Here is a 26,185-nt window from a genome sequence, read left to right as displayed (position 1 = left end):
AAGGATTCTTTCTTGTGGCTAGCCACATCGGGTCCGTGGGGTGTCCCCCCAGATGGTGGGACCTGAACCTTGTGAATGTCTACTTCCATGGCACCTAACACGGGGCCTGGCACAAAGTAGCTGTGCCGGAAATGTCTGTTGGATGGATGGATGGATGGATGGATGGATGGATGGATGGATTAAATGAGCTGCCTTAGAAAACATGCCCAGAATGGCCAAAGTGCTCAGACGTAGGAAAGGGTTGAGTTCACCGAGGAACAGCTTGACATGAAGGAGGTGAGCAAGGACAGTCAGTGGCTCCAGGGACCATCCAAGCAGGACAGACAGTGGGACCTGCAGTGACAACTGTCAAAGGCTTTGACATTGCCCGAGTCTGCTATTCGCACCCCAGTCAGATTGCCCCTCAACTTCCTACTGCAATAATTCTAAACACAGAAAATAATGCTCAGGTTAATAAAAGAGTCTGAGCAATAAGGGCTTTTTTACCATATGGTAAAGTCTTGGCACAATTTGCATTTAGTTCTCACGACTGTCAGGGTTACTAGTTCACAGAAGAGAAATCAGAGGATCAGAAAGACAGAGAACAAAAGCTCAGTGAATCATCAGTTTCAACCAGGCTTGACCATCAGCCCATGCAAACATCTGTCCAGAGCCAACCTGGTGCCGAGCTCAAGGTCAGGACTGAAGATGAACCTTCCCGCCCTGTCCTTGTTCTGCCACAGCTGAGAGAGTGGGAGGTTAGGGAGAAAGCCCATACAGCCACCCTCGGGAGGGGGGGGTGAGTTCTGGGACAGAAATGCAAGATGCGGCCAATGCTGGGAGCAAGGCACCTCTCTCGTCTTAACACGCACACAGCTTTGAGTGATAACCTCACCACTGCCTCCTCCATCAGCCCTTGCTCTCTGGGGGATAGAGATGTCAGGACAGCTGCCTCTGACTCTGTTTTTAGCTGTAAAATGGGAATGTTAACTAGTAGCACCCCCTCCCTCCCAAGGGTTTCGTGCATCAGTGTGGATGGACCCAGGTAATCTACACTGTTCACGTGGTACAGAGCACATCATAGTCTCAGAATAGGTCTGGTATCCCCTTTGCTACTGCTTGTCTTACTTATTTCTAGTTCTTATGAGACTGTAACACTCAGAAAACAAGTGGGTCAAAAATCAAGGGTGCCCAGTGGCTGCACGACAGGTTCTGGAAGGCGTGGTCTCTGTATTTGGCAGAAGCAGACTGGACGGTCCTGGTAGCCTTTCATCCCGGAAATGGTAGTTTTGCACTCATCCCGTGTGCTCGGCAGCGTCTGAGCCTGGAAAGGGGTGTTTGGGGGGCACAGAGCCTCCTCCTATGACCCTACCAGATCCATCCCACATGACGCGGTGGGCTAAAGGCCAGATTCTGCAGCCTTCAGCAGCTGGACAACCTTCACTTCGCCAGCCCGTGACGTCTTCACCTGCGAAATGCACTAGAATAGGTAATGGTACCTGGCCCGTCACTGGGGAAAGAAAACAAGCTTAAATATTGACTGCCATGTCCTTGAAAAAGTCCTTGAAATAGTCCACGCAAAAAATAGGACCAAGAGAATGACGTAGTGCCAAATTAAAAAAAAAAATTAAAGAACATTGTGTGGAATTATTGGGCATGTTCAATGGGGGCCAGCTGGAAACCAGGAACAGTAATAAAGCCAAAGTCAAAAGGCATGTAAATGAGGAGAAGGGGGCTGGATGTGGTGGGAAGGAGGGTACGAGCACCAGGGATACCTCAGGTCTACACAGGAGGCATCAGGATCCCCACTGGCACTGGAAAAAACAGCATCAATGACGCAGTGCAAATGTGCCTAGGTCTTTCAGAATTGGGACGAAAAAACAAATAGCGAAAAGCCCACAAAGAACTGAAAATAATTAGGGAGAAGATGAGAGAAGGTAATGAGAACAGTAAAAACGTTGAATACGTTAAGGAGAGGTGGTCACGAGTAAGAAGCGAGAATAGCCAGAACAGACAAAACAATCAATTTCAAAGCCCCCGGGGCATTGTAATCGGAAAGGCTGGGTCTATGGAGGGGAGAAAAAAAAATCAAAGAAAAGCAGATACTGGAGAAATTGATGAATCACTAGGAGAAAGAAAAAAATAATCCTACAAGTATCTAAGCATATAATACAGATCACTTAAGAAGTAATGAAATTCAGGATAAAGTCTAACTTCTTTGGGATTCGATGACAGGAGATTGTGAAGCAACAGTTCAGATGTTTGGGGGAGAAAAGAGAATCAGACCTAGAAAATCCTCCTCCTCGTGTGAGTGCAATAAAAAGTTATTTATTCTCTGCTGGATGAGAGGTCAGAAGATGGATCAATACAAATCATCTCCAAAAATTTAGTTCAATAAGTAAGCAAAATCAATCATGGAAGGGAATCAAAATTAGGAACTGAATGATGTCATTGAAGAACTGGCAACAAGCATGAAAACCAATAAAACTTAGAGCGACATCCAAATTGCTTCTGATTTTTGGTGAACTCTCTCACAGCTGAAAATTTTATGAATTGAGCCATTTTTTTTTGAGAAAAACAATTTGGCAATGTATGTCACAAGTCTTAAAATATTTATACACGCTGACTCGATTAGGACAATCTAAAACTTCATTTTAAGGGCATAACTGACTTTGCCCTCAAAGACTTGGTTGTAATATATTTATTTTCTCTTGTTTTAATATTTTAATATTTTATATTTATTATGTGTAATATGTAATATTATATATAATATTTTAATATTAAAAGGTTAAACATTAGCAAAAAAAGTACAACAAAATAAGAATGATTTAATGAATTATACAGTCATACAGTGAAAATTTAAGTTCCTTTAGAAAATATCAAACATAGAATATGCTTATGATATAATGCTAGGTGGAAAATAATTAAGAAAATAATTAAGAAATAAAACTGTATTAATATTACTGCTTCTTTTTTGAAAATATACTGATGTTTATATGATTAATTGGTAGTTCACCATTCAGATAAATGCAGAGGAAAAAAATTATAAAAATATTAACTACGTTAATCCCCTTCTACTGGAATCGGGGTAATTTTTTTCTATACATGCTCAGTTTTTAAAAAATTGTTACAGCAAATTAGGATAAGTAGAAATTTTCTACACATCACACAAAGAAAAGGAAAAATAAAGAAAAAATATATTTTAAGGCAAGAGAGTACATTAGTCTTATCTTCAAACTGTATAGGAAAAAAGCAGCTAGGAGGGGTCTACCTTACCTCTTACCTGCATTCATCCAAACATCTATTTACCCATCTACTCATTCACCAAGAACACATAGATCCCTAACTCCTGCTGGGGTCTACCTAGACCTTGGGAACACTGAGGTGAAAATTCCAGATAAGACTTTGGTCTTCATGGAGTTTACAAACACGCATCCTTCTCTACAACTGTCGCAGGGCAAATAAACACAAATGAGGTTGGAGGTAATAGTTGGGAGGCTGAAGGACAACATTCGTGGGTTTGTGGAGAAAGATGAAGCTACCTTGCACGGACCTGGGCTACTGCCTGGGGACACAGCTGGAAGAAGCCCCACCGGACCCAAGGCGCATGGGCAGCAGGAGGGATTTTTTTCATTATGATAAGTGTACTCTTAATCCCCCACCCCTATTTCACCCACCTCCCCGCCTCGCGGTAACCATCCATTTGTTCTCTGTAGTTAAGAAACTGTTTCTTGGGTTGTCAGTCGACCTTTTAAAGCATTTGCAAGTCTGATATGGCTTCGCTTCCTCTTTCTGACATTGAGTAGGGGAGTAAGAGGCTGCAGACAGTGAGACAGGGATAGACTTACTGCAGACGGGGAAACCAGTGGGAATGAGCCTAAGGATTTCCCCTATACGTTCAAGATAACTCTGCAGGGCGGGTAGAGCTAGACACCAGGGCTGCAGTCTTATGACCCTGACCACTCCTCACCGAAATAGCCCACTGCTTCTATCCTCCCCTCTTCCAGGATCCAACTCAAATGCCCTTTTCCCACTACCCCATGCATGCTGGTAGTTACCCCTCTGGGCGCTTAGAGGACTGACTTCTAATTATATACCCTTCACATCAAACTATATTATCTTTTATCCAACAAATAGTTTGGGAGGAAACTCCATGACCGTCTGCCAGCTACAGTGGCAGATCACTAGGTCCAGGACTGGATCTTTCCCTTTTTGCTTGTATTTTGTTCTCTCTTATAACCATGTGTCCAGGCCATGGTAAGGACCTTGATAAATGGGTCCGATCAGTGGAATTAGGGGTGAGACTAACACCTGTATGACTCTGCAGTTTGTCCATGAATTATTCATAATTACACCGAGTAATAGACATATTCTGGGTGTCCTAATCCTGAAACCAACAGAAAGACTCACATACAAATCATCCCTCCCGAGGCAGATGACCAGAGAGGTAGTAGATCTCAAACAGCCATGCAGGCAGACACAGGCCCTGCCCTCCCAAACCAATCACATACCCATCCTTCTCCACATTACCAGATACAGGCTCTGCCTCCCTACATCAGTCATAAATCTGTCCTTTGGCACATCACTCATCCATCAGCAGCCTTTATTCCTTGTATGCAATATGCAATCTACAAAATTTTATGTAGACCTTACACCTGGGGCCACAGGGCCCAGCTCAACACATCAGGGGTTTCACCTCTTCTGTTGGGAGAAAAGAGACGCACCCACCCACATGCCCACCCACTGTCATGCACAGAGCCCTTGAACACTGGCCCAGGGGATTCCCTGTCCACATGCGTACCTTCCATTCCTGCACATAGCTTCCTTCTTCACTTTCTGATGCCTCTTCCACACACTTAAGTTGGGCTCACAGGTGTATCCAGTCTCCTTAACTGCTCCCTTCCTGAAAGTTCTGCTTCCTGGGTCCTCCCTCTAGAATCTTCTTGGAGCTCTAGATCCAAAAGTACTTCCCAGAATGGGTGAAAACAAAAATGGATGTTTACTAAATGCTTTCCAAATACCGGGCATTGCCATCTTACCACTGTGCTGGGAGGGAAAAGAAGTTTTCCTTTATTTAAGAACAACAACAACCCCAAAAGGCTAAGAGACTTGAAATAATCTATCCTATGTCACCCACAAGCAAGGAGAAGCAAAACTGGGATTCAAAAACCAGGGCTGCCTGTTTCCAAATCATATGCACTTTCCATCGAGCATGACCTCCCAAGGAAGAGGCGCCCCGAGCTCCACGCTGTGTCCCTCCCTCAGCGCGTTAATAAAAGGGAAGATGCAGAGAAAGGAGGGGAAAGGAGAGAAAGAATTTTTATAACACGTCCATTCCTCCCACCGGGGCACCCCCTACCCCAGCAATAACCAGACACCCAGGATGGGCGAGCTCTGACCCCTCTCTGTTTCCCCATTTCTGTTGTATTTCTCTTGCCAGGGCCCTCCCTGAGAGTGGGGTGGGTGGGGGTGCTGAGAAAAGCAGGGTGTGGAGCTACCCGGAGTGCCTGAGGGAGTCCTTCCCACCACGCACCTGCAAGCCCTTCAGGCTCCTCCAATGACAGCTGCTTTAGACCTTCCACTCTCACAGAAGACTATTTCTGCTGAACTTGCACTAAACAAAGACCTGGAAACACGGGTCAATAAAATCCAAACATTCATCTCCTTCGTGAAGTTTTCTGAGGAGCTCCAACCCTTCTGTGAAAACAGCATCAGCAAATACCAGCAGAGAGAACCATGTCCCATCCTGGATGCAACCAGTCTGCCAGCCCCCCTTGACCTCAGATAAAGCTGGAATGCCTCCCCGTGATTTGCCAGGCCCTGTGTGGTCTTGTCCTTACAGCTTTCCTGCCTCACTGCCGTTCATCCCATGCAAACCTTCCTTCCCGATAAATACGGAGTGTCTGTTCACTCCTGGGTGCTGTGGAAACACAGATTCCAAGGCAAACAGGCCCAACACTCTCCCTCCGTTCCACGTCCTTCCCACAGAGTGTCCACACCTGCTGTACCTGGATAAAACCTTATCATCCTTTAAAATGGAAATGAAATATTAGTTCTGTCTTTTTTTTTTTTTTTTTTTAAGAGGCCTTCCCTACTTCCTACCACCCTTCTTCCAGTTGGGGTCAGGTGCCCCTCCACGGTCTCTCTTCCTCCCCATTCCATGGCACTGCTCGTCTCCAGTGTGGCCGTCTGCTCACTCACTTTCATCCTCAGCTAAACTGCAGGGTCCTTAAAGGCCAGGGCAGAGGCCGACCACCTCCTTGGAATCCCTGCTGGGTTGGCTGGCAGTGGATTCAAACTCAGGTTCTCTAAGACAAACTCATCTGCCTTTCCAAACCCACGTCCCTGGTTTTCCACAGGCACCGCAGAGGAGTCGCCGAAGCTCGAACTCGGGAGTCAAGCTTAAGCTTCCCTTCTTCCTCACTCCCCGTGTACAAACAGCCACTGAATAACGTTGATTCTGGCACCTGCATACATCTATCCACATCCCTGCCGCTGTAAGGCCACCACTCTCTTCCACATCCCCGTCCCATGGTCTCCAGGGCTCATGAAACAGCCTCCTGATTTGTCCTCCTGCTTCAGCCTTGCCTCCTGACAATCCATTGTCTACAAGGCAACCAGAGTAATCTTCTAAGACATAAACCAGACGATGTCACTTGCTAGCTTAAAGCCCATGAAGGTTTTTCCACTGCCCTGAGGATAACGTCTAAATTCCACAATGGAATCAACAAGGCCACTCAGGCCCGGCTCTACTTTCTGATCTCACTCACCCCTGGTCACTCCCCGTCAGTCTCTGACTACACTCAGCCTTCGATGAATGAAACCCCCTGTTCTCCACGGTCTCCAGGCTGCTCTGGAAGAGGCTTCTCTGCCTGGAACATTCTTTTCCCTCCTCATCGCTTGGCTGGGTGTGAATGTCACCTCATTATCGCACACCAGTCAAACTTGCCAGGCAGTACGACGACAGAGACACCTTCTCGAGTCCTTGTGGCCCCACGGAAGCCTCGAGTGCCATGAAGTGGCTTCCGTGGGCTCACCGCAGCCCAGATGCTCCCCAAGATCCCCAGCAGGAATGCCTGCTGCACCTCATTATCACCGTCCCAGCAAATAACAGCAGCCCTGACACCAGTGTGCAAAACCAACACATGCATATTTGATCTGTATAAACAGTGCACATAATATGACATTTCCTTTCAAAACTCCCTCACCGCTCGGAAATTCAAATGAGAGCCCGTACTACCCTTGGACTGGAGACTAATGAGGGCATCATAAATATTTGATTAAAGCCAGGCCAAATTCTCAGGGTTTTGCCTCAAAAAATTTTCAGAAGCAAGTGCTCAAAGATCTCTTGACTATCGTAAGGACTTTTGGGGGGCAGGAAGAGGTGGCTTCCCTCTCAAGGAATTTTCCAGCTGTGTCTGCTCTGTACAGGCTGCTGGCTGCTCTTTCTCTTGGATATTGACAGACTTTGTATTTCTCTCAGCTTTAAAACCACCTGCTGGGGCGCCTGGGTGGCACAGCGGTTAAGCGTCTGCCTTCAGCTCAGGGCGTGATCCTGGCATTATGGGATCAAGCCCCACATCAGGCTCCTCCACTAGGACCCTGCTTCTTCCTCTCCCACTCCCCCTGCTGGTGTTCCCTCTCTCACTGGCTGTCTCTATCTCTGCCGAATAAATAAATAAAATATTTAAAAATAAATAAATAAATAAATAAAACCACCTGCCACTTTGGACCCCTGGTCAATGAGCTTGTGTTCACCACTAACAGACAGTGGCATGAGAACAGGACACTGTGTTGCCTCTCCACCAGCCCAGGCTGTGGCCCCGTCACCTTGGGAAGAGGGGTTGAGCATCCTTCAGTGCGTTCTTCTGCAGATGATAAGAAAATAAATGGTTTCCAAATGAGGACCATTATTGCATACTAGAAATTGTTGAAGACAATGTAAAAAATGGGAAATATTAGCCAGCAAGCTGGGCTAGAGGCCGAGTGACTCGGAGAATTTCTTTTATTGAGATTCTCAGATTACAAAATGGGTACTAACTTACCCCTTTGCAAAGCCATCTGTACTAAGAGATTTAATAATTCCCATAACTGGGGCCCTACAGATCACACTTTTAGTGGGAGTGAAATCATGCAAACTATGGAGAAAATACTTATTGAAAAGAGAACGTTTTTCATTGTGGTGTGCTCTAAGATAGGAAATAGCAATCTAGCCAGTAATAAAGTCAAATAAATTATGATATAGCCCCCTAACAAATTATTGTGTAGAAAATAAAGTCATTACAAAAATGTCTTAATAATAAGGATGCATGACTACTATAATGTGAATTGTGTATATTGAGTACAAAGTCAAATGGTCAACACAGTTCATGTGAAATGAAGAATAAAGCACTTTTTAAAAAATCAAACACTTAGAAATCTAAAAGAAATAACTGAACATTTATCTAATCTCTGAATAAGGAAAGGATTCTTAAGATTTAAAACAAAAGAGAGATCACCAAAAATATTAAAAATTAATTTATTACATAAAAATTTTAAAATTCTGAAGTACAATATACCATGAATAAAGTTCAAAAAAATGACTTTGTAGCAAGTCTGATTACATACAAACTCATACAAACTGATAGCAATGTTATTATTCCAATAGATAATTAGGTGAAGAATATGGGCAAATCAATCAAGTGCCCAAATGGGAAAAAAATTTTAGTTTGAAATCAAACACACAAGTAAATACATAAATAAATGATGGTATTTGTCAAATGATCAAAGGCTTTTTTTTAATGTCCTTGTTTATTTGACGGAGAGAGAGAGCACAGAGATAGAGTGGGAAGGAGAAGCAGACTCCCCACTGAGCAGAGAGCCCCACGTGGGGCTTGATCCTAGGACCACAAGATCATGACCTAAGCCAAAGGCAGACACTTAACCAACTGAGCCACCCAGGCACCCCGATTAAGAGCTTTAAAAAAAAAAAACGGAACTGGTCAATGTTGAGGGAGGAAAGTTACGGACTGAGGACATCTTGATATATTGTTGAAAAAATGTAAAGAAAAATTTATAAATAGCAATTTTTAAATATAAATCAGGAGCCTTAAAAATGTTCATATCCTTTCCATTAATTTCATTTATAGATATCTGCCCTCAAATAAACAATCCCATAAGCAGATAAAACTTTATACCCTAAGATGCATCACGAGTTAAAGTTCAGAAACTGAGGTGATGTGAGTTATTGCAACAATAATTAAACACTGGAAGGAGAATATCAATTTTAAAAGATGTAGTAGATGTGCTTCGGATCTCACACTACTTATGAAATGAACACAACACAAGGGGGATCGGAAAAAAATTCTATCTTCCATGAAACCAAGAAAGATATTTTTAAAGTGAAAATTAAACTGGCATAAGTGAATTTGTTGAAACAGGATATCCAGTATGGCAAAGATAGGAGATTACAGATTCTTCAAAGAGCAAGGAAATGAAAACATAGCAGAGATTCTCCATGGACAATGAATCAGCCTCACACTTTCTTCCCACCACAAGCTGCCCTCCTGACCTTTTTCTCTTGCATAGTTCAGCAGCATACAGCTCACCCAGAAGGAGCTCCCCCATTCAAAGACAATGGGAAACCAAAACCTAATAAGCCACCTCCACTAAAATCCTGGAAAAGAAACATGGTAAAATAAAAAGAGACAATGAATATAGCCTCAGAAAAAATGTTGATAGTCAGTAAGGCAATAGTGTGCCTTCACACTGTCCCGTTGAAAGGAATAACAACCTCTACAAAATAAGAAATCCAGCAGAAATATAAGGACCCAATTATTAAGAAGAAGAAGACAGAATAAAATAAATAAATTGGCAGAGATCAAGTAAAAGCAGAAGAGAAAAATAAAGTCATCCGATAAGTAAAGATCATTGTGGAAGAAGTAAGTAAGAAATAGGCTCTGCCACAGTAATGCTTAGGGACATAAAGGACAGGCTTGAGGAAACCTGAGCAGAATAAAATAGAAAAAAATAATACAAAGTTTAAAATCATAGAACAGAAAATGATGGGTAGACAGATGACAAAGGAGATCCAATGGATGCAGAATTGGTGCCTGGGATTAACGAACAAAATAAATACAACATACAAATTACCCAAAGACGTAAGATAAGGAAAACAGTTTTGAAATATATATTCGAATATACAGATGGAAAGGACCAGCAGATCCCAGACAAGTTGAGAGAGGTCCATGAGCAGAGGGTATATTTTATTAGAGTCATTAAACCTCAAAAATAAGGAAGAAATCATATAGCCAGGGAAAAAAGTCCATTCATCTTTCAGGGAAAAAAATCCACCTGTCTTTATACTTCTCCCTAAAACATGGAGTGCTGGAGTACAATGGAAGAATATCTTCAAAGTCCTCAGAGAAAGTATGAGGCAATAATTTTATAGCCAGCCAAGACGCCCTTTTAGAATAAAGCAACAAATACCTCTTTTTTTAAAAAAAGTTCCCATTGGTTTATTTATTTGAGAGAGAGAGAGAGCCTGAGCGAGCGGAGGGGCAGAGGGAAAGAGAGAATCTCAAGCAGACTCCATGCCGACTGTAGAGCGCAACACAGGGCTCCATCTCACGACCCTGAGATCATGACCCGAGTGGAAACCAAGAGTCAGATGCTTAACTGACTGAGCCACCCCAGCTCCCCCAAAATTGCTCTTTTTTAAAAAAAAATTAACATCTCAAAGAAAAGAGTTTCCATGAATCTCATCTTAAAGGAACTATGAAAAGTTGCTCTGTCGCCAATCCAGAAATAAAAGAAGACACGGTAAAATAATTGGAGACTATTATATTGATTTAAAAAAAACTAATTGAAGCAAATTTTGCACAGCTGTGGGAAAACATTACTGTCAAATGAATGCATAGTCTATGACCCACGATGTTGAAGCTATCAAACAACATAAGAGGAAGAAGGAAAAGACAGTTACTTCATGAACACTTCACCATCTTCTGTTGCGAGGGTTGAAAGGTCAACTCTGTCAGGTCTAAAAGAAGTAAAGAAAATATATGTTATTTGAATGTTTGAAGCATTCACTAGAAGAAATAAAAATAACAATGTAAGTAACCAAAATCAGGTGATATGGAGAGAACAGAGGGAACCTAGGTGAAGGAAATCAACAAATACTGTCTGATGAAATAAAAATTATGTATATTCTATAAATTTATAGCTATGAATATAACTACTAGAAGAAGTGAAAGTGAGCTCACAATAGAGCTTCCAAAGTGTTAGAAAACAGAAGCACACACACACTCCAAAGTGCATACTGACCTTAAAATATCAGCCAAGGATCTGGCTGGCCCTGCTGGTTAAGTGGCCAACTCTTGATTTTGGCTCAGGTCATCATTTCAGGGTCATGAGATCAAGCCCTCATTGGGCTCTGCACTGAGCATGGAGCCTGCTTGAGATTTTCTTCTCCCTTGCCCTCTGCCCCGCCCACTCCCCCCCCCCCCCCCATGCACTCTCTCTAAAAAAAAAAGAAAAGAAAAGAAGAAAAGTCAGGCAAGGATAAATTCAAAATCAGAGAGATTTAAAGGAGATACGTATAACCATTTTTAATGAGTAAACAAGCCACAATGGAGATGAGCCACTCTTTAATATTTATACAACAATGAAAACACGGCAAAAGTAAAGTCCAAAAATGTAGTAAACATAAGAAGAAACAATAAAATAATAATGTTAGGAAATTTTAATGTACCTCCCTCATCCCATGAAAGCAATAATTTGAGTGAAATAAAGTAAGTGAAACAAAGATGGGAATCTACAATAATCTCAAAATAAAAAGGTTTTAGAAAACTAAAAACAATAAAGTCAGGACATAGACCACCTAAATAGCACAAGGTAGGACGAACATATGGATCTTTAATACATCATATGCATAATTGCATAATGAATAGAATCGATTTTTATACTTATGTAACAGGGTTCAAAGTCACAACAACAGAAGCTGCGTCTAGATGATTAAGCAGCAAAAGGAATTCATTCAAAGATTATCATCGTTCACAGAGCTATGAGCTAGTCTGAGGAAACACAGCAGGTGACGTGCCTGCAGGAAAATTCCCAACATCATTACTCTAAAGTCGCCTGATGAGGACATTTCCTTCACCGCTGCTTCAAATTCCACAAGCAGCAAAGCCCCTTCTGTCCCAGAAACTTGACCCTGCTCCACTTGCTGTTTTAAATCCCCCGGTCTGCTGCATTCAGCTTCTGTCCTTCACATTTCTCAAGACACTCACTTCCCCATGCAAGTGTCGCTGGGATGAGTCTGCTTGGTGGAGTCTGAGCCGGATGCCTGAGTTTTAGCTGCAAAAGGAGCTGGGAGAGCTAATTTTAGGAGTCACACAACTGGTGGGCTTGACTCAGAGGGCTTAGCACACCCGAGCATAGCAAAGGTGTCCTCAAATGTCGTGGCAGCCAGAGCACCTGGCAGACATCTGCCCCAGCGGACAACAAAGCCTGTCCTCGGGAAGAAGGACCATGCCTTCTTTTCAAAGTCCCGTGGAATGTGTACCGAAAATGTTAGTACCCAAGGGGCCACAAAGAAAACATCACCAAATGTTCTCAGAGAGCTATAGCTCAGGGGGTTTCCCAACACAAGGTCGTGAAAATAAAAATGGGAGCGTGGAAAGGATGCCACCCAACCTGGAGACTGAGCAAGTAAAACACACACACACACACACACACACACACACACACACACACACTTCCTCTTAAAAGAGGAAGTCTCCTTCCTGGTAGATCATCTTTCTAACATAATTACAGTTACACAAACACTAAGTACCTAACCAATAGTCTATTGTTAGAGTCACATTCAGCGCAAAATGTCTTAAAATAATTATAAAAATTTAGTATTACTAAGAAAAATGAATAAAAATACAGGAAGCAGTAAAAACTAATGAAGTACTATATGTTCGTTAACGGAACATAATAAAAAAATTGTAAATGATCAGGAAAGGTAAATTCTTCAAAATTCTTCAAAATTCTTCAAAATTCAAATATATATATATATGGCATTCAACCAAAGAAGAAAAAGATCAGTGCAAGAAATGGGAGAGGAATAAACTCAGACAATGGGAAAGAAAATTCTAAAAACACAGATTAATGAATTTGAAACAGAAAATGGTAGGAAGAATAAATACACCCAAGAATGTGTTTGACAGCAACAAAGAATTAAAACAAAAAAACCTAAGCTAATCAAGCATAACATCTGAGAGTACAAATACCTAAATAAAATATATTACAATTCAAAAAATAACCAGAAAAAAATGGAAAATGAGTGATAAATTTGCTTAAAGCAAATAAACTTGAAATTCTTGATGACATGGATGATTTTCTAAGAAATCATAAATGAGGAAGTGGACCCCAGATGGATAGACTGTCTCGTGGAAATAACGTCGAAGAGGAAACTGAAGACTTCTTTAGAAAGCTGCTCTGGTGAAAGAGAGAGTGCTACAGGTGAGCTCCTTCGGATCTTTAAGGAATGGATTATTTCTACCTGCCTTGTTCCTCGGGAGCTTGGGGAAGGAAGACAGGCTTCTAAATTCCTTTTGTGAAGCCAGCCTAACATGGATTTTTAAACCTGACAGAGAGGATAAAATAAAACTACAGACCAATCTCGCATATGAATATTGATGGAAAATCCTAAATAAAATATTAGCAAATAGAATCTGGCAGCACATTAAACCGGTCTGAAGATGGGAATGTGAGCACGAACTGAGCCCCCCTCTCCCTGCACCCGATCCGCAGAAATGATAGTAAAGCTATTTTTAAAACAAACAAATAAACGCACGCCCGGGAAAATAAAACGGGGCCCTCTCAGAATGCAGAGCAGCCAGAACCCCCGACAGGAGACGCAGCCTCAACACGGTCACTTGAACATGTTCCTTCCTGAAATGCCACTCACTCAGATGACAGTGAAGTCATCGTTTTAAGGCAGAAGCCCGCAAGAAGAAGGGAGGCATGTATTTGTTTCATGGCTGTACGGCTAAGCCTCCGAGTCTCATGACTCAACACAAAAGAAGTGTATTTCTCCATCACGAACAGTGCTGCCCATGACGGTGGGAGACTCCACGGCCAGACCTTCAGGGACCAAGGCTGCTGGGGGCTTCGTGGAGTCACATGACCCCCCAGGTGGTCCCAGGCTTCAGCACCCAGGGGGCAGAGGAGGGATGAGAGAAGGGCACGGGCTGGGAGCCAGGCACGGAAGTGCGTACCCTTCTGCTCGCCCGGACTGCTGCGGGTTACTCAGCCCCAGCACCCCAGCCACCTGCCGGGACGGCTGGAAACACACGTGCCCGCAGGTAAGTGTGTGACTACCTGCTGAGTCCCCAGCACACTCCACCCTTCCGGGCAGCAAACAGCAACCTCAGGTGCCATTGCAAACCTAAAGTACGCTCAGCCACACCCCCAGGAAGCCAGCCCCCCAGATGCAGTGCGCCCGGTCAGACCACTGCCCTGAACCCAGAGTCCAGGGTGCACGGTTGGGGCTCAGGCTCCCCCATCGTCAGGTTCAGATGTGAGAGGCTGCAGAGAGCAGGCAAGCAGGCGAGTTCATGCTGCAGAGGGCCCAGAACGTGGTGAGGCCGTCTTAGAGCCATGACTCAGGGAAGGAGAGCGGAGATTCGAAGTCCCCGCTCAAGAGAAGCTTACGGATTCACTTCCGAGCCAGGCGAGGAAAGCTTGCATCAGAAAAGTTATATAAATACAACTAAGGGAAAGCGGATTTTGTTGTGAGGGAATGGAAATAAAACACGCAATTGTGGACAGACTCTAAGTCTGACGATAAAGTTCTCAAAGTGACATACGAATGAATAGAATGCACAAAGCAAGACAGGAGACCGCTGTAAAAAACAGGTGGTTATCAATTACTAATAGGTCTATATTACACTAATTCATAGAGCGCTGTTAAACAAGAAGCCCTGAAATCATAAACTAGAGGACTGTGACCCAAACTCAATATTTAAGCTGTACGTGGGACCCATGTGAAGACTGACCTTGGCAAACAGAATGGGAGCTTGAGTCCTTCAACCAAGATGCAGTCCGGAGAGATGAAGAGCTCGGAAATATTAATGGGGATTTAAGACCCTTGGAGAAATACTGAAGACAGGGCTGGCACGTGGGAGGTCTTCAGTAAATTCGTGATGCGTCAATGAACAAGCCGCCATGTTCTGCTCCCACGCTGGCTTCTGCACCAGACTGCACGCACCTGCGGAATAATACGGATCCTGTGCGTGTTGGCATCCCTGTCACCCGGTACACACAGCAGGGTGTCAGGGAAGAGTGCTGGGTTCATGAGCACTGGGACATATATTTATTTCTGGTGATTACAGTGCATACAGAGAGGTAGAACCCATAAATCAAGAGTGTGGCCTCCCTGCTCCACACATCACGTAGGTGGCGTTTACAGAGAGCTTCCTGCGGGTCGGGCGTGTCCCACACGCCTTCACACGTTAGCTCTCTTACAGTTTTTTTTTCTTTTTCTTTTTTCTTTTTTTTTTAGTATTTTACTAAGGTAAGAACACTTAACACAAGAGTCGCCTTCTTAACAGCTTCTTAAGCTCACCATGTGGTGCCGTAGCGGTAGCTCACTAGCTATTTTAACAATCCTAAAAGGCAGAGCTAACATCATCCCCACTTTATTTTTTTTTTTAAGATTTGATTTATTTATTTGAGAGAGAGAGAGAGAGCAGAAGGAGAGGGAGAAGCAGACTCCCTGCTGAACAAGGAGCCCGATGCCGGGCTCGATCCCAAGTCCCCGAGATCACAACCTGAGCAGAAAGCAGACGCTTCACCAACTGAGGACCCCAGGTGTCCCATCACCCCCACTTTAGGGATAAGAACAGCGAGGTGCGGAGAGGTTGAATAAATGCCTCCTTGAGCAAGAAGTTTAGAGCAGACATTGAATCAGATCCCTCCTCAGCAGACCCTTAGGAGCGTAACCATGTTGCCACGCGGAGCTAACCAGCACCCCTACATTCTGTTCACTTTATTTATTTTTTTAAAGATTTTTTTTATTTATTCGACAGAGAGACACAGCAAGAGAGGGAACACAAGCAGGGGGAGTGGGAGAGGGAGAAGCAGGCTTTCCGCTGATCAGGCAGCCCGATGTGGGGCTCGATCCCAGGACCCTGGGATCATGACCTAAGCCCAGGCAGACGCGTAATGACTGAGCCGCCCCGGTGCCCCCATCCTGTTCACTTTAGAACTACACTGCCCGATACCGCTAGCCACATGAAATAGTCACATGTAAAGCAATTACCATTGAACAGATTTTTAAATCCAGTTCCTCAGTGGCACCCACCCCGTGTCCCCCAGTAGCCACGCACAGTAGCGGCCACCATACCAGATGGCGTAAATAGAGAACTTCTTTGTCCCAGAAAGCCCTCTCGGGCTGCGCGACCTCAGAACATAGATCCTTCAAGGGCAAAGATCATATCACACACATATCAGAATTTTTGAGGTGGTGTGAAAGTGTCAGTTCCAATAATTAGCACAGCAGAACCCCTTCGTAAATATCACACATCCATGGGCGAGGCATGTCCTCGTGTCCTAAGGCGGCCAGACTAGCCTGTGGCTGTAAGCAAGCACTCATCTAGAGCGAATATCCCCCGAGCGCCAAGGGAAAGGCTCCATCCCGTTATACCACACGAAGAGCCAGCGTCCTTTATCTGCCTAGTCTACCCCTAATTGGGGATGTTTACGGTGTTCTTTATTCATATGGATTGTTCCTCAGTAGATATATTTGACTATTTAGTCGTTCTGAACGTTCAAGACCCCGGAGAGAAAGCTTGCAGTCAGGATCTATTAAAGATGTTTGCAACACTCAAAGCAAAGTTTTCCAAGACTGATTTGATTTTCTTGAGGTTTTCTTTTTTTCGCTAGCTGTTTCAAATCCCATAATGTTCCGATGGATTTCCAGAAGCCTGTTGATCAAGACCTTCGTCTTCATTGGCAAAAGCCAGAGACAGTTTCAACGGTCCACCCAAGTGATGTATATGAAGGTCCTACTACGTGCCCGCCCTGGGTGAGGCCCTGGGGATTTGAAAGGTTCCTACTATGTCTCTGGTCTTGTGCTAGGAATTGGGCATCTGGAGGTGGTCCCTGGACATCCAGGGGCTCCCCAACTTATGGAAAAGAGGGCATACAAATACCTATTCATTCCTTCGTTTGTTCATTCTAGTACTATTTATTAGGCACCAACTGTATGCCAGGTACTGTGCTAGGCAGTGGGATACTGGGGGGGGGGGATCCAAACAGCTCAGATTCCTGCCTTTGTGAGAACACAGTCCATAAACCAACAATATATAGATATATAATATGTCATATGTCAATAAGTAATATTAAGCAAAGAAAGCAAGCTATGGCAACAGAGGGTAGTGGTCAAAAGCAGAATTTTCGACAGAGTGACAGCAGAAGCTCTCTGGCAGGGTGGTGGGAATGTAGCAAGGGAGGGAGCCAGGAGGACATATTTGGGGACACACAGGGAGGAGCTTCCAGGGCGGAAGGACTGGGGAGCCAACAGCCTTGCAGTGGGGTAGGGAAGGGGGGTTCGGCATGGGGTGGGGGAGAGATGGAAAGAGCAAGGAGAGGACAGAACAGCAGGGCGTGAGGTCACAGATCCCATGGGGCAAAGTGAGAGAGAAGCTTATGGGTATTGGAAGGACTTTGGAATTCATTCCAAGGGTTCAGAGTGGAGTTGTGACCTCATCAGACTCACAGTTCAGAGAAACCTCTCTGAACAAAGACAGACATAAGCAGTCAGGGGTGGAAACAAGGTATTGGTTGGAAGACAACGGGAGGGGTGGCTGTGTCTTGGGCCAGGGCGATGGGAGCCCTGTGGTTTGCTGCCGTGAGGTCGGGGAGGAGGACAAAGCGGTTTGGGGGGAGGGGGAGGCGGATAAATCCAGGACCAGGAGGGAGTGCTGCTATGGGAGGTGTCAGAGACACACAGAGGGAGGACATCTGAGGAGGGTGTCCAGGGTCTCAAGGAAAAGTGAATTTCTGATGAATAACACACTTTTCTAGTATAAGTATGTCCCCTGTGGTATTTGGGATATACTTACACTAAAAAAGTATTTGTTATTCATCTGAAATTCAAATTCAACAGGCTGTTCTGTGGTCTGTCCTGCAGTCCGAGCGACCTAGGGCACAAGAGCAGGGCTGCAGGGCACACCTGAGCTAGAAGAACGGGCAGGTCTTGGCCATGTGAGTAAGGAAGAAAGGAGTCCCAGGTGAAGAGAATCACACCCACCCCTTCTCTGAATTTCTGCGGGAGTTCTGGAGAGCAGGAGTCGGTCATCTGAGGAAGGGGAAGAACAGCACACGGCATGGCTCCAGAGCCGCTAGAAGTCAGAAGTCAGATCAGGGACCAAAGATCTAGGGAGGCAGCCTAATTGCAGCTTCAGAAAGAGTTTTCTCTCAAAACCTGCAGTGTGGACGGTTCATGGTCATTGCTCACGATTGAGAGGGCAAGATGTCCATCACCATTCTCTTCTAATCTAAAAATCTGCTTGTCTAACCCGAACCGGAGCTTGAGAAGTTAGGGGTTCGTCAGTAACCATGATCATTCTCGCACACTCAGTGAGGGTCCACCATGTTTCCAGGGCTGCATCCGATGTCTCGTTCAGGTTCCCCCAGACCTGCCCAGCTTCAGACGTCCCCACCTGCCTCTTCCTACACTGCCTCCCCCCAACCCTAATCCCCCACCCCCACCCTGAGAAAATGGCACCAACAATGTGAGAAAGGAAGAGCTCGTTGAGCTGTACAAATTACCTGAACAAATGTGCAAAGATAGAAATGCATGTTGTGATCCAAGGGACAATGAAGAAATCAGTCTGATGTGAAAAGAATACAGGAGAGAATGGGAGCCATTGAGCACTGGACTCCCACGCGTCTGCTGCAATGGGAACTTTGGAAGACCTTGAGGTGGGAGAAATAGATAGAACAGCAGGGAGGAAAACCAGAGAAACATTCTGCTTGCCGGAGCCTATTCACAGAGGTAGCCAGGGGTGGGAATGAGAAAACACCCTGCCTTCATGAGATTTTTATTAAGAAGCAGAAGAAGACGTTAAATAATGGCTTATTGGAGTGCACATCCTCGGCAGGGAAACAACCAATGATTGCAGAGAACTATATTATTACTTTGTGTTTGCTTATCTTTTTCTCTCCTTACCTGATAATCATCTGTAGCTCTATCTGTCTTTTTAAGGACATGTAAGAAAGTAGAGAAGGTTACAGAGGACAGTCAAAGAATCGCATATTATTACCTGGCTTTCCAGAACTGACTGTGCAATTGTTTGTGTTTGATGAGATAACAATGAAGATAGAATTGTTCAAAGCAAATGCCGCTCACATTCATCGAGCCTTACCTCGCTGCCCCACTCTCACATACGGCCGCCCCTCCCACCACCAAAGGCTCTCGGGGACACCAGAGCCACTGCCAATGAGTGACTGGTGAGAGGTAAAATCCTTTTCGTTTTGACATCCATGCCCACTGGGACCAATGAAATTTCTGTACTAATGGGGTGGTGCTAATTTCTAGGTACCAGGTCCCTACATAGGGATTCCCCAGAAAGCCCTGTCGCTACACCCCTCCATAGCTTAAATATGCTGGTCCTTCCCCATGAGACACCCTCCTGCCTTCCCCAAATCCACCTGCGCTCCTTAAACATCATTCCTCTCTGCGATGCTTTCCTCCATCACCCCAAGCATATTTTTTCATTGCCCACTTTGTTCCATGGATACAACACATTTCACGCACACAAGGAAATGTTTCCACTTCTTTGTTTCCAAGTCTTCCTTCCATTCGCCCGTGAGCTCCCTGGGGCAGGCATCACAGTCTCTGTACTTCCGGAGGCACAGAGTTACCACTCCTTGGATTTTTGCCCAGTAAATAAATGAAGAGCAAAAACTAAGAGTTTACCAGGAGTAGAGGAAGAGTATTACTTTAGGATCTCTCTACGTGCCATGCGACAGGCTCTTTGTATTTTCCTTATGATGCTACTGGAAGCCTTTGCATCTCAGAGGCTCCTGCTGATGTATTTTGAGCCAGATTGCAGAGGAGAAACCTGTACCGTTGCTGCAGCGAAGGGAACACGTCTGCATGAGATTCCCTCTATATTGTCTCCAGTTTCACCTGGAAGGTAGTGCAGCCTAGTGTGAAAGACCGTGGGCTATGGAGTCCAAACACTGTATTCAAACACAGGCTCTCTCGCTAGAGTGCTGTGCAGCCTTGGAGAAGTAGCTTCCACATCTCTGAGCCTCAGGTTCTTTGTCTGTAAGAAGAGGAAAATCAAAGTATAAACTTTATAGGCGAATAAGATGAGCCAACACAGGTAAGGCTTAGCGCATCACCTGCTGGGACAGTGTCAAAATACTAGATGTTCTAATTGGTGCCATCTTTCATTTTCATGTATGCGTTTTCTATTGATTAATTCATCTTTTCAGCAAAACCGCAGATCTAGCTGCATACTGCACAGAAGTCATCATATGCAGAATGGTTTTCATAAACCCTTGAAAAGTTCTTGGGCTCCATCCAGAACCTCTTGCCCTACTCCCTGCAGCACTTCATTGCCCGGACCCACTCCCTGTCTTTTGGGATCCCAATCTCACAACTTCCCCTCCACGGATGGCTCTGCCCTTCCCAGATCTGATGACTTATCCACTGAATGGCTTTGACTTTCTGGTTTCCAGTCTTGGTCACAAGATTCATTTGGCTGCTTCCTCGCCCACTGTAATGCCCCCAAGTGTTATGTCTGCTCTAGTCCAGGCCCTGAGATCTTCCACCGGGAGAAAAATTTAGAATAGATTTCTTATGCGATTCCTTTCAGATAAATGAGGAGGTCCTGAGATGGAGAATGTGACTGCTCCTGCGTTCTCTAGAGGTAAAACCATCTTTTATAGATATATAAATATGGATAATCTTTTGGAATAGAGATAAGTGATCTTCCATAGTTTATCTATAGCTGGGTTCATGGGCGTGGGGGAGGTGGAATATGGCGTATGTACAGCAGACGCTGGCTAGACACCGTTCCAGTTACTCACCGTTGTGTAACAAACAATTCCAGCAACACATTAAAACAATAATTTATTATTTTTAGAACTCATGGTTCTGTGGGTCGGGAGTTTGGAATTTATTTAGAATATATAGAGAATATTATCTATGTAATATTATCATAATATCTCTTTAGGTCGGTCAAAATCTTACCTCCAGAAATTGTAATTAGATTAGGGAGGAGAAGAAATCTTTTTTTTTTTTAAAGATTTTATTTATTTATTTAACAGAGATAGAGACAGCCAGCGAGAGAGGGAACACAAGCAGGGGAGTGGGAGAGGAAGAAGCAGGCTCATAGCGGAGGAGCCTGATGTGGGGCTCGATCCCATAACACCGGGATCACGCCCTGAGCCGAAGGCAGACACTTAACCGCTGTTCCACCCAGGCGCCCCGAGGAAAAGAAATCTTAACTCAGATTATATTTACTAACAAGCAGAAATGGATTCTTGGCTTGGCAACAACGACCATCACCAGTTAACACGTAACCAGATGTGTACATCAGATTATGCAGAGTTGTTCCAGAAACCAACCCTGCATTATTCAAGGAATCCAGAAAGAATAGGCGATGGAATTATGCTGATTTTTAAATATAATTTTCCAGCAGTTTAAAAAGAATAAGTTTTTCATTTAAAAAGCCAGCAGGATCTGCAGGCAACAAAGTTCTGTTTTAGTTGGAAATCAGTGGGTGGGAATATAAAGCCACTTTTTTTTTTTCCTAAATGGAACTAGAGAAGCAGCAGATCTAACAAGTTGTAATCAGCCAAATTTCTTTTTTTATATAAATATGTGAGTAAAAAGTTGGGGCTTTCTTTTTACATTATATTTTTTTTAATTCAACATAACAGTAGCAAATCACCTTTGCTACTCTCTGTTCCTTTTCCTGCATAAAAAATCTTTATTTGGACAAGATCAAAAGAAACTCATCTGAAATCCCATGAACCCTGGGAGATCAGGGATTTAAGAGGACAAAATAGCCCATGGCTATTTGCATATGAAAGTAAAGGGGTATGATTATCTACTGGTATCTCACCTGTTCCCATTCCATGGGGACCTAGGTTGGGTGGCTGCGGGGCACCAGTTCCCTGGGCTGAGGCTAGGGAAGCTGTCAAGCCAGGGATGGGTAAGATGTGGTTGGTTACAGCAAGTGGCTGAGAGTGGCCTGAGCCAGGGGTGAAGTATAACCAGGGATGTGAAAAAGGCACCTGGGGCTCAGGGCCAGATAAACAGTGTCACCCAATGGCTACAGAATAAGGACTGGAAAGGGTCACGTTAGCCTATGCCCCTCACTCGCCACTATCCTTGGACCAATGACTAGACCAATTTCTTCACCTACAAAATGGGGCTTACAATGCCTACACATCATTTGTTTGACGATCAAGTGAGGAAAATGCGTATGAAGGGCTTGGTTGAATACCCGGCAAGTTGGGACATTCAACAAATGATCTAAGAGACGGTGGCCAGTCTGAAATCAGCCAATGAACCAATAGCTCAAGATCCAGCTGAATGCCCTGCCAGGCCACAAAGCCAAAAGCAAACTGGGAGCATCTCTGGGGTGTTTCTAACGCACCGTTGTTGGGTGGGGGGTTGGGTGCTGTCACACCCAACAGCACAATGGCCTCAAACACAAAGGTGCCTTCTTTTATGTCACAGATCTCTTCCCCCTGTAGCTTGTGTGCGTGTCCGTTTTTGTGTGTATGTGTTGATGTGTGTGCATGTGTGCGTGCATGGGTCAGGGGAACTATTTAATAAATCTTATCACAAGTTCACTAAGGTCCTTTGCCTTAGAAACCCTGAAGTGAATCCTTTGGAGAAGGAAAGACTCTTCTGGCCAAGTAGTTATGCACAGCCTACTTTCTCTGCGGTGCGCCTTTCCGGGTGTGCTCATTTTTACGACAAGGCAGTAAAAAGCACGTGGACACTCGTGTTAGAATATGAGGATGAAAATGCTGGCTCTTCAACTTAGTTAAGGCAAGTGCCTTAACCACCCCAAGGCTCGGTTTCCTCATTTTTGAGTGGGGATTACGTCAGCTCCTATATTACCATGTTTTTATTAGGATCAAATCCCTTTCTCCCACCTTCCATAAAATTTGTCACCAATTCCTGTAGATTCTGCAGCCACCATGGGTGAGAAAGCCGTGCTTCCTCGCCGTCTCTCACTGCCCCTTCCTGCTTCAGGCTGTCACCCTTGCATGCTGTGCTTTCAGTGACAACCCCCGCATGACTTCCTTCCCGCCATCCCTGCTGCAACTGCAGGGAATCCCAAACACCATCCAGACTTAGTGTGAAAGCCTGGAGCTTTCTGCAGCTCCCCAAGGCCAGCCCTGACCTGGCCCCATCTTGCCTCATCTCAGTGTCCTTCCAGAGTTCCCCAAAAGCCATCTACACAGATCTTCTCCCCGCCGCCCACCCATCCAAAGAGCCCACACTCTTTCTGGTTACTCACACGTGTGCTTTGCATTTTAAAAGATGAGTGGTTTACATCCATTACACCAAACACACCAAGGCTGTCCGGGACTAGCATCTTTTCTGGTTCTGTATTTCTGTGTGCCTAACTAAGTTTTGCACCTAGTAGGTGCATAATACGTGCACATTAAGTGCTAAAAGAGAAAACCCAGGTCACTCCAAAGGACAAACATCTTGGTGCAAATTCCAGATTTCTTGAGTTGAAAGTTACTCATCCAAGAATCTCCCAGGGAGAGATAAGCAAGCCCTACTCCTTGAGTTGTCTATAATTAGACTATGACAAATAGGTTCAGAGAATGTCATAAAGAGTAATCTCTTTGTGAGCAGAAGTTCTCTTGTCCTTGAGGTACTTTCTGTGTCACTCTAATCTTATATTCTAAAATCTTGGATATATTTCTGTCAAACGTAGGCAACTCTTGATTTCCTTTGCCGTGGGTGGAAGTAGAGATGTGAGCAGTCCCAAACATCAGAAAAACCCACAATTATATATGTTCAGCTATCTGACAATTCAATTACATTCAGCATGATCAGTATGCCCTGCTTGAGTTCCTAACATGTGCAAAGTGCAAAGCTATAAAATTTTTTTAAAAAAGAAGGGGGATGGGCAGATACAAACGCAATAATTATCCAGCTTGACCAGACTATGTGGTGCTAGTGAATACTTGTGGGAAATGCCACTGCCAAGGTAAGTTAAGGTGGGACAATAGAAAGACTTGAATGTCAAACTGAAGGATGATGGAGTACTAGCAGGGTGTCCGTGGGTCCCATCTCTCTTAGCAGACAGTTGCAGGCATTACACCTTTGCAGTGTGACCTCTGCTGTGTTACACCAATAAGAGTCAAGGCTTAAAAGAAATCGTGTTCAGGTCTCCACTTTCCTTCTGTCCTGAGATGGAATGACCACAGGTCAGGTTCTTCCCAGCTCCATGGTCTGGAGAAAATGCTGGCATCTGAAGGAGTTGACCTTGGATGCTGGGTTCTGAGAAGCACTTCAAACCCTCCAGGGATAGAAGCCCAGGGGATTCTTGCAGAGCAGGAGTGAGAAAGACCAGGAAGCTGCAGGTGCCTGGTTCAGTCAAACACAGGGCGCACTGGGAAGAGACCTCCATTTGCAGCAACAGACGTTGCCTCAAACTGTGGCTGCCGGTTTTTTCCTTTGCAGCTTTCAATGCATCATTAACTCTCTGTGCCTCTAATTATTCATCTGTAAAATGGGAGAAAACAACATTCCTGGCTTAATGGAGATTTTTTTTCCCAAAAACAGTGCCTTAAAAGAACTTACTCCCATTTACCAATGATCAATTTCTCAAAATAAAAAAAAGGGGGGGGAGGTGAAGGTAAATCTGAACTCAGGATCTATCACTACAATTTCCACCCGGACGAGCATACATACAGCAGTAGGTCCAGGCTAGGAAACATCCACGGGGAGACAGTCAGGGCCCCACTAGACCAGGATAACTGTATACGATGATGAGTGCTGCTTAACTCCTGGGCTTAGCATCTTCCAGACCAAATCAAGGCTGCTGCATGAGGGGAGCACGGGAGGGTTCGTTGCGGGTTGAGATCACAGGACAGATGCACGCACGACTGCTCTGTATTCTGCAGAGCCCCATACACTCTGAATGACTGATCATCATTACTGTTACCCAGGGTTTAGTCCCTGGGAAAGCATGTGACTATGGCCCCTCTTGCAATTTTCTCATCTCTATATTTACGAAGACTTATTTACCTAAGCCCTATATATTGCTAGAGAGGACGAAAGGCAGTTTAAAACAAATACAGCGACGGCACGTTCAGAAAATAAAATGAAACTGAAAATAGGAACAAGAAGAAAGGAAAATGCCATTATTTGCAGTATGTGTTCATACAGTTTCTGGGCCAAAACCTCCTGGAGGCCAAGGCAAAGAGGAAAACATGAGCAATCCCTCACTTTCGTTACCAGAACAGAAGCTGGCTGTTTTTGGGTGACTCTTTTCCTGATGCTAAACTCCGAAAGGAAAGTGTGCAGGGATTCCATGGTCAGAGGTGAAGTCCAGGAGTCCAGAGGAGCCACTGGGCCTGGGAGGGGGAAGGACGCAGGTGGTAGGAAGAGCTTTCGGGGAAAGGTGGGCTCAGGTGGGTTGAGGATGACCGGAAGCAGATCAGGAGAGAAGGGCATTCCGGGAAGGGATCCAGTGGGTGCAGAGAACCAGGGGTGAGAGCCCATGCTGCCTGCCTGCAGAAAAGGGACACGCTCAGTCACCGTGGCAGCTCACTGAGTCCACTTGCACGCGTGGGTACCCAAGAATATTTGTGTCTGGTGGAAAAGCCAACGTAAATATGAATAAGCCAGCCAGAAAAACAAAGCCGAAGGACTCGTTAGCTTAGAAGTTCCACCAGGCTACCATGTCCGCCGCTGCGATGAGTGTGTCACTGAATGATGCGGTGTTCCCAGACTGGAAGCTGAGACATGCTGTGCCTTTCCCTTGCTACAATCTTTGTCTAAATAGTGCCAAGCAATATGGCTCTTCCTGGAATGTTCCAGCACCTTAATGCTCCCCCAGCAGGCATTGATATCAGTAAACTCTCAGAGGGGAGGTGACAGAAGACTCCCTCCCAGGTGACAAATCCAAGCTGACTTTTTGAATAAGAGAAACTGAAAAACTCCCAAAGCACCTTGCTG

This window comes from Ursus maritimus, unplaced genomic scaffold (assembly GCF_017311325.1).
Source record: "Ursus maritimus isolate PB19 unplaced genomic scaffold, ASM1731132v1 scaffold_25, whole genome shotgun sequence".
In the NCBI taxonomy this organism is placed as follows: Eukaryota; Metazoa; Chordata; class Mammalia; order Carnivora; family Ursidae; genus Ursus; species Ursus maritimus.
This window is presented reverse-complemented; position numbering follows the sequence as displayed.